A 10,423-nucleotide genomic window follows, 5' to 3' on the forward strand; every position below is an offset into this window, starting at 1 on the left:
AGTGTTCTGACAGGCTGCTACTACTGCTGCACCGTGGAGAGTGTTCTGACCGGCTGCTACTACTGCTGCACCGTGGAGAGTGTTCTGACCGGCTGCTACTACTGCTGCACCGTGGAGAGTGTTCTGACCTGCTACTACTGCTGCACCGTGGAGAGTGTTCTGTCCGGCTGCTACTACTGCTGCACCGTGGAGAGTGTTCTGTCCGGCTGCTACTACTGCTGCACCGTGGAGAGTGTTCTGACCGGCTGCTACTACTGCTGCACCGTGGAGAGTGTTCTGACCGGCTGCTACTACTGCTGCACCGTGGAGAGTGTTCTGACCGGCTGCTACTACTGCTGCACCGTGGAGAGTGTTCTGACCGGCTGCTACTACTGCTGCACCGTGGAGAGTGTTCTGACCTGCTCCTACTGCTGCACCGTGGAGAGTGTTCTGACCGGCTGCTACTACTGCTGCACCGTGGAGAGTGTTCTGACCGGCTGCTACTACTGCTGCACCGTGGAGAGTGTTCTGACAGGCTGCTACTACTGCTGCACCGTGGAGAGTGTTCTGACAGGCTGCTACTACTGCTGCACCGTGGAGAGTGTTCTGACCGGCTGCTACTACTGCTGCACCGTGGAGAGTGTTCTGACAGGCTGCTACTACTGCTGCATCGTGGAGAGTGTTCTGACAGGCTGCTACTACTGCTGCACCGTGGAGAGTGTTCTGACCTGCTGCTACTACTGCTGCACCGTGGAGAGTGTTCTGACCGGCTGCTACTACTGCTGCACCGTGGAGAGTGTTCTGACCTGCTACTACTGCTGCACCGTGGAGAGTGTTCTGACAGGCTGCTACTACTGCTGCACCGTGGAGAGTGTTCTGACCTGCTACTACTGCTGCACCGTGGAGAGTGTTCTGACCTGCTACTACTGCTACACCGTGGAGAGTGTTCTGACCGGCTGCTACTACAGCTGCACCGTGGAGAGTGTTCTGACCGGCTGCTTCTACTGCTGCATCGTGGAGAGTGTTCTTACCGGCTGCTACTACTGCTGCACCGTGGAGAGTGTTCTGACCTGCTACTACTGCTGCACCGTGGAGAGTGTTCTGACAGGCTGCTCCTACTGCTGCACCGTGGAGAGTGTTCTGACCTGCTACTACTGCTGCACCGTGGAGAGTGTTCTGACCTGCTCCTACTGCTGCACCGTGGAGAGTGTTCTGACCTGCTGCTACTACTGCTGCTGCACCGTGGAGAGTGTTCTGACCTGCTACTACTGCTGCACCGTGGAGAGTGTTCTGACAGGCTGCTACTACTGCTGCTGCACCGTGGAGAGTGTTCTGACCGGCTGCTACTACTGCTGCACCGTGGAGAGTGTTCTGACAGGCTGCTACTACTGCTGCACCGTGGAGAGTGTTCTGACCTGCTACTACTGCTGCACCGTGGAGAGTGTTCTGACAGGCTGCTCCTACTGCTGCACCGTGGAGAGTGTTCTGACCGGCTGCTACTACTGCTGCACCGTGGAGAGTGTTCTGACCGGCTGCTACTACTGCTGCACCGGGGAGAGTGTTCTGACCTGCTACTACTGCTGCACCGTGGAGAGTGTTCTGACCTGCTACTACTGCTGCACCGTGGAGAGTGTTCTGACAGGCTGCTACTACTGCTGCACCGTGGAGAGTGTTCTGACCGGCTGCTACTACTGCTGCACCGTGGAGAGTGTTCTGACCGGCTGCTACTACTGCTGCACCGGGGGAGAGTGTTCTGACCTGCTACTACTGGTGCACCGTGGAGAGTGTTCTGACCTGCTACTACTGCTGCACCGTGGAGAGTGTTCTGACAGGCTGCTACTACTGCTGCACCGTGGAGAGTGTTCTGACCTGCTGCTACTACTGCTGCACCGGGGAGAGTGTTCTGACCTGCTACTACTGCTGCACCGTGGAGAGTGTTCTGACCTGCTACTACTGCTGCACCGTGGAGAGTGTTCTGACCTGCTACTACTGCTGCACCGTGGAGAGTGTTCTGACCTGCTACTACTGCTGCACCGTGGAGAGTGTTCTGACCTGCTACTACTGCTGCACCGTGGAGAGTGTTCTGACCGGCTGCTACTACTGCTGCACCGTGGAGAGTGTTCTGACCGGCTGCTACTACTGCTGCACCGTGGAGAGTGTTCTGACCTGCTACTACTGCTGCACCGTGGAGAGTGTTCTGACAGGCTGCTCCTACTGCTGCACCGTGGAGAGTGTTCTGACAGGCTGCTACTACTGCTGCACCGTGGAGAGTGTTCTGACCGGCTGCTACTACTGCTGCACCGTGGAGAGTGTTCTGACAGGCTGCTACTACTGCTGCACCGTGGAGAGTGTTCTGACCGGCTGCTACTACTGCTGCACCGTGGAGAGTGTTCTGACCGGCTGCTACTACTGCTGCACCGTGGAGAGTGTTCTGACCTGCTACTACTGCTGCACCGTGGAGAGTGTTCTGTCCGGCTGCTACTACTGCTGCACCGTGGAGAGTGTTCTGTCCGGCTGCTACTACTGCTGCACCGTGGAGAGTGTTCTGACCGGCTGCTACTACTGCTGCACCGTGGAGAGTGTTCTGACCGGCTGCTACTACTGCTGCACCGTGGAGAGTGTTCTGACCGGCTGCTACTACTGCTGCACCGTGGAGAGTGTTCTGACCGGCTGCTACTACTGCTGCACCGTGGAGAGTGTTCTGACCTGCTCCTACTGCTGCACCGTGGAGAGTGTTCTGACCGGCTGCTCCTACTGCTGCACCGTGGAGAGTGTTCTGACCGGCTGCTACTACTGCTGCACCGTGGAGAGTGTTCTGACCTGCTACTACTGCTGCACCGTGGAGAGTGTTCTGACCGGCTGCTACTACTGCTGCACCGTGGAGAGTGTTCTGACCGGCTGCTACTACTGCTGCACCGTGGAGAGTGTTCTGACCGGCTGCTACTACTGCTGCACCGTGGAGAGTGTTCTGACAGGCTGCTACTACTGCTGCACCGTGGAGAGTGTTCTGACCTGCTACTACTGCTGCACCGTGGAGAGTGTTCTGACCTGCTACTACTGCTGCACCGTGGAGAGTGTTCTGACCTGCTACTACTGCTGCACCGTGGAGAGTGTTCTGACCTGCTACTACTGCTGCACCGTGGAGAGTGTTCTGACCTGCTACTACTGCTGCACCGTGGAGAGTGTTCTGACCTGCTGCTCCTACTGCTGCACCGTGGAGAGTGTTCTGACCTGCTACTGCTGCTGCACCGTGGAGAGTGTTCTGACCGGCTGCTACTACTGCTGCACCGTGGAGAGTGTTCTGACAGGCTGCTACTACTGCTGCACCGTGGAGAGTGTTCTGACCGGCTGCTACTACTGCTGCACCGTGGAGAGTGTTCTGACAGGCTGCTACTACTGCTGCATCGTGGAGAGTGTTCTGACAGGCTGCTACTACTGCTGCACCGTGGAGAGTGTTCTGACCTGCTGCTACTACTGCTGCACCGTGGAGAGTGTTCTGACCGGCTGCTACTACTGCTGCACCGTGGAGAGTGTTCTGACCTGCTACTACTGCTGCACCGTGGAGAGTGTTCTGACAGGCTGCTACTACTGCTGCACCGTGGAGAGTGTTCTGACCTGCTACTACTGCTGCACCGTGGAGAGTGTTCTGACCTGCTACTACTGCTACACCGTGGAGAGTGTTCTGACCGGCTGCTACTACTGCTGCACCGTGGAGAGTGTTCTGACCGGCTGCTACTACTGCTGCATCGTGGAGAGTGTTCTGACCGGCTGCTACTACTGCTGCACCGTGGAGAGTGTTCTGACCTGCTACTACTGCTGCACCGTGGAGAGTGTTCTGACAGGCTGCTCCTACTGCTGCACCGTGGAGAGTGTTCTGACCTGCTACTACTGCTGCACCGTGGAGAGTGTTCTGACCTGCTCCTACTGCTGCACCGTGGAGAGTGTTCTGACCTGCTGCTACTACTGCTGCTGCACCGTGGAGAGTGTTCTGACCTGCTACTACTGCTGCACCGTGGAGAGTGTTCTGACAGGCTGCTACTACTGCTGCTGCACCGTGGAGAGTGTTCTGACCGGCTGCTACTACTGCTGCACCGTGGAGAGTGTTCTGACAGGCTGCTACTACTGCTGCACCGTGGAGAGTGTTCTGACCTGCTACTACTGCTGCACCGTGGAGAGTGTTCTGACAGGCTGCTCCTACTGCTGCACCGTGGAGAGTGTTCTGACCGGCTGCTACTACTGCTGCACCGTGGAGAGTGTTCTGACCGGCTGCTACTACTGCTGCACCGGGGAGAGTGTTCTGACCTGCTACTACTGCTGCACCGTGGAGAGTGTTCTGACCTGCTACTACTGCTGCACCGTGGAGAGTGTTCTGACAGGCTGCTACTACTGCTGCACCGTGGAGAGTGTTCTGACCGGCTGCTACTACTGCTGCACCGTGGAGAGTGTTCTGACCGGCTGCTACTACTGCTGCACCGGGGAGAGTGTTCTGACCTGCTACTACTGCTGCACCGTGGAGAGTGTTCTGACCTGCTACTACTGCTGCACCGTGGAGAGTGTTCTGACAGGCTGCTACTACTGCTGCACCGTGGAGAGTGTTCTGACCTGCTGCTACTACTGCTGCACCGGGGAGAGTGTTCTGACCTGCTACTACTGCTGCACCGTGGAGAGTGTTCTGACCTGCTACTACTGCTGCACCGTGGAGAGTGTTCTGACCTGCTACTACTGCTGCACCGTGGAGAGTGTTCTGACCTGCTACTACTGCTGCACCGTGGAGAGTGTTCTGACCTGCTACTACTGCTGCACCGTGGAGAGTGTTCTGACCGGCTGCTACTACTGCTGCACCGTGGAGAGTGTTCTGACCGGCTGCTACTACTGCTGCACCGTGGAGAGTGTTCTGACCTGCTACTACTGCTGCACCGTGGAGAGTGTTCTGACAGGCTGCTCCTACTGCTGCACCGTGGAGAGTGTTCTGACAGGCTGCTACTACTGCTGCACCGTGGAGAGTGTTCTGACCGGCTGCTACTACTGCTGCACCGTGGAGAGTGTTCTGACAGGCTGCTACTACTGCTGCACCGTGGAGAGTGTTCTGACCGGCTGCTACTACTGCTGCACCGTGGAGAGTGTTCTGACCGGCTGCTACTACTGCTGCACCGTGGAGAGTGTTCTGACCTGCTACTACTGCTGCACCGTGGAGAGTGTTCTGACCTGCTCCTACTGCTGCACCGTGGAGAGTGTTCTGACCTGCTACTACTGCTGCACCGTGGAGAGTGTTCTGACCGGCTGCTACTACTGCACCGTGGAGAGTGTTCTGACAGGCTGCTACTACTGCTGCACCGTGGAGAGTGTTCTGACCGGCTGCTACTGCTGCACCGTGGAGAGTGTTCTGACCTGCTCCTACTGCTGCACCGTGGAGAGTGTTCTGACCGGCTGCTCCTACTGCTGCACCGTGGAGAGTGTTCTGACCGGCTGCTACTACTGCTGCACCGTGGAGATTGTTCTGACCTGCTACTACTGCTGCACCGTGGAGAGTGTTCTGTCCGGCTGCTACTACTGCTGCACCGTGGAGAGTGTTCTGTCCGGCTGCTACTACTGCTGCACCGTGGAGAGTGTTCTGACAGGCTGCTACTACTGCTGCACCGTGGAGAGTGTTCTGACCGGCTGCTCCTACTGCTGCACCGTGGAGAGTGTTCTGACCGGCTGCTACTACTGCTGCACCGTGGAGAGTGTTCTGACCTGCTGCTACTACTGCTGCACCGTGGAGAGTGTTCTGACCTGCTACTACTGCTGCACCGTGGAGAGTGTTCTGACCTGCTCCTACTGCTGCACCGTGGAGAGTTGTCTGACAGGCTGCTACTACTGCTGCACCGTGGAGAGTGTTCTGACCTGCTCCTACTGCTGCACCGTGGAGAGTGTTCTGACCTGCTACTATTGCTGCACCGTGGAGAGTGTTCTGACCGGCTGCTACTACTGCTGCACCGTGGAGAGTGTTCTGACAGGCTGCTACTACTGCTGCACCGTGGAGAGTGTTCTGACAGGCTGCTACTACTGCTGCACCGTGGAGAGTGTTCTGACCTGCTCCTACTGCTGCACCGTGGAGAGTGTTCTGACCTGCTACTACTGCTGCACCGTGGAGAGTGTTCTGACCGGCTGCTACTACTGCTGCACCGTGGAGAGTGTTCTGACAGGCTGCTACTACCGCTGCACCGTGGAGAGTGTTCTGACAGGCTGCTACTACTGCTGCACCGTGGAGAGTGTTCTGACCGGCTGCTCCTACTGCTGCACCGTGGAGAGTGTTCTGACAGGCTGCTACTACTGCTGCACCGTGGAGAGTGTTCTGACCTGCTGCTACTACTGCTGCACCGTGGAGAGTGTTCTGACCGGCTGCTACTACTGCTGCACCGTGGAGAGTGTTCTGACCTGCTACTACTGCTGCACCGTGGAGAGTGTTCTGACCGGCTGCTCCTACTGCTGCACCGTGGAGAGTGTTCTGACCGGCTGCTACTACTGCACCGTGGAGAGTGTTCTGACCTGCTACTATTGCTGCACCGTGGAGAGTGTTCTGACCGGCTGCTACTACTGCACCATGGAGAGTGTTCTGACCGGCTGCTACTACTGCACCGTGGAGAGTGTTCTGACAGGCTGCTCCTACTGCTGCACCGTGGAGAGTGTTCTGACAGGCTGCTACTGCTGCTGCACCGTGGAGAGTGTTCTGACCTGCTACTACTGCTGCACCGTGGAGAGTGTTCTGACCTGCTACTACTGCTGCACCGTGGAGAGTGTTCTGACCTGCTACTACTGCTGCACCGTGGAGAGTGTTCTGACCGGCTGCATCACTCTCACACACACACACACACACACACACAGAGATTTACAGACATATACACACACACACTCACACACACACACAGACATTTGCAGACATACAAACACACACTCTCACACACACACACAGACATGTACAGACACACACACACACACACACACACACACACACACACACACACACACACACACACACACACACACACACACACACACACACACACACACACACACACACACACACACACACACACACACTGGTCTATAATATTGGACTATACATTGTTCCTTCCTGTATTATACTGATGCTAAAATGTCTCTTCTGTTCTACTGAGACATTTACTTTATGTTGGTATTCTTATCATGTATTATTTCTTATTGCTGTTGCATTGTCCAGTAAGGAGCCTGCAAGTAAGCATTTCATTGGACGGTGGACACCATGGGCATCCCGCACATACCACTAATACAACTTGAAAGGTGAAACTTGATTTGGCCCTGGAGATTAGTTCAGCTGTGGGGCGAGAGGATCACATCCCTTAACATCTCCCAAGTCATCTGCTTGTGTTTTGCCCAAGACGCTCTCTATCCTAAAGGCTTCCTTGTAATGTTGCTGTCCACTTCCTTGAGTAATCTGAGGGTGGCAGCGTTGTGTGCATTCTCATCAGTATTCTGAACAGAGAAAACCACACCTCCATTTGGCCTAATGAGATGATCTCTCCCTCTCTCTCTCTCTCTCTCTCTCTCTCTCTCTCTCTCTCTCTCCATCCCTCTTCCTCCCTTTCTCTCTTCATCTCTCTTTCTCCATCCCGCTGTCCCCCTCTCTCTCCATCCCATTCTCTCTCTCCCTCCCTCCCTCCCTCCGTCTCTCCATCCCTCTCTTCCTCAGGGGCTCTGAAATCATACCTCCGTGAGCTTCCAGAGCCACTGATGACCAGTGAACTTTACGAGGACTGGATTCAGGCGTCAAAGTGAGTAGAGATTCCCTTCATAACCTCAGCATCTCTACTACAGATAACAGATCCCTTCATAACCTCAGCATCTCTACTACAGATCCCTTCATAACCTCAGCATCTCTACTACAGATCCCTTCATAACCTCAGCATCTCTACTACAGATCCCTTCATAACCTCAGCATCTCTACTACAGATAACAGATCCCTTCATAACCTCAGCATCTCTACTACAGATCCCTTCATAACCTCAGCATCTCTACTACAGATCCCTTCATAACCTCAGCATCTCTACTACAGATAACAGATCCCTTCATAACCTCAGCATCTCTACTACAGATCCCTTCATAACCTCAGCATCTCTACTACAGATAACAGATCCCTACATAACCTCAGCATCTCTACTACAGATCCCTTCATAACCTCAGCATCTCTACTACAGATCCCTTCATAACCTCAGCATCTCTACTACAGATAACAGATCCCTTCATAACCTCAGCATCTCTACTACAGATAACAGATCCCTACATAACCTCAGCATCTCTACTACAGATCCCTTCATAACCTCAGCATCTCTACTACAGACAACAGATCCCTTCATAACCTCAGCATCTCTACTACAGATCCCTTCATAACCTCAGCATCTCTACTACAGATCCCTTCATAACCTCAGCATCTCTACTACAGATCCCTACATAACCTCAGCATCTCTACTACAGATAACAGATCCCTACATAACCTCAGCATCTCTACTACAGATCCCTTCATAACCTCAGCATCTCTACTACAGACAACAGATCCCTTCATAACCTCAGCATCTCTACTACAGATAACAGATCCCTACATAACCTCAGCATCTCTACTACAGATCCCTTCATAACCTCAGCATCTCTACTACAGATCCCTTCATAACCTCAGCATCTCTACTACAGATAACAGATCCCTTCATAACCTCAGCATCTCTACTACAGATCCCTTCATAACCTCAGCATCTCTACTACAGATAACAGATCCCTACATAACCTCAGCATCTCTACTACAGATCCCTTCATAACCTCAGCATCTCTACTACAGACAACAGATCCCTACATAACCTCAGCATCTCTACTACAGATCCCTTCATAACCTCAGCATCTCTACTACAGATCCCTTCATAACCTCAGCATCTCTACTACAGATCCCTACATAACCTCAGCATCTCTACTACAGATAACAGATCCCTACATAACCTCAGCATCTCTACTACAGATCCCTTCATAACCTCAGCATCTCTACTACAGATAACAGATCCCTTCATAACCTCAGCATCTCTACTACAGATAACAGATCCCTTCATAACCTCAGCATCTCTACTACAGATCCCTTCATAACCTCAGCATCTCTACTACAGATAACAGATCCCTACATAACCTCAGCATCTCTACTACAGATCCCTACATAACCTCAGCATCTCTACTACAGATAACAGATCCCTACATAACCTCAGCATCTCTACTACAGATCCCTTCATAACCTCAGCATCTCTACTACAGATAACAGATCCCTACATAACCTCAGCATCTCTACTACAGACAACAGATCCCTACATAACCTCAGCATCTCTACTACAGATCCCTACATAACCTCAGCATCTCTACTACAGATAACAGATCCCTTCATAACCTCAGCATCTCTACTACAGATAACAGATCCCTACATAACCTCAGCATCTCTACTACAGATCCCTTCATAACCTCAGCATCTCTACTACAGATCCCTTCATAACCTCAGCATCTCTACTACAGATCCCTTCATAACCTCAGCATCTCTACTACAGATAACAGATCCCTTCATAACCTCAGCATCTCTACTACAGATCCCTTCATAACCTCAGCATCTCTACTACAGATAACAGATCCCTTCATAACCTCAGCATCTCTACTACAGATCCCTTCATAACCTCAGCATCTCTACTACAGATCCCTTCATAACCTCAGCATCTCTACTACAGACAACAGATCCCTCCATAACCTCAGCATCTCTACTACAGATAACAGATCCCTACATAACCTCAGCATCTCTACTACAGATCCCTACATAACCTCAGCATCTCTACTACAGATCCCTTCATAACCTCAGCATCTCTACTACAGATCCCTTCATAACCTCAGCATCTCTACTACAGATCCCTTCATAACCTCAGCATCTCTACTACAGACAACAGATCCCTTCATAACCTCAGCATCTCTACTACAGATCCCTACATAACCTCAGCATCTCTACTACAGATAACAGATCCCTTCATAACCTCAGCATCTCTACTACAGATCCCTTCATAACCTCAGCATCTCTACTACAGACAACAGATCCCTTCATAACCTCAGCATCTCTACTACAGATCCCTTCATAACCTCAGCATCTCTACTACAGATAACAGATCCCTTCATAACCTCAGCATCTCTACTACAGATAACAGATCCCTTCATAACCTCAGCATCTCTACTACAGATCCCTTCATAACCTCAGCATCTCTACTACAGATCCCTTCATAACCTCAGCATCTCTACTACAGATAACAGATCCCTTCATAACCTCAGCATCTCTACTACAGATCCCTACATAACCTCAGCATCTCTACTACAGATCCCATCATAACCTCAGCATCTCTACTACAGATAACAGAGCCCTTCATAA

The 10,423-nt window shown here is 52.7% G+C and overlaps 1 pseudogene; it reads left to right on the forward strand.

The window, feature by feature from the left end:
* The window catches only part of LOC135537007 (rho GTPase-activating protein 44-like), a 67,192-nt pseudogene that overhangs the window by 28,749 nt on the left and 28,020 nt on the right, over positions 1–10,423 (forward strand).

Source organism: Oncorhynchus masou, unplaced genomic scaffold (genome assembly GCF_036934945.1).
Source record: "Oncorhynchus masou masou isolate Uvic2021 unplaced genomic scaffold, UVic_Omas_1.1 unplaced_scaffold_696, whole genome shotgun sequence".
Taxonomy (NCBI): Eukaryota; Metazoa; Chordata; class Actinopteri; order Salmoniformes; family Salmonidae; genus Oncorhynchus; species Oncorhynchus masou.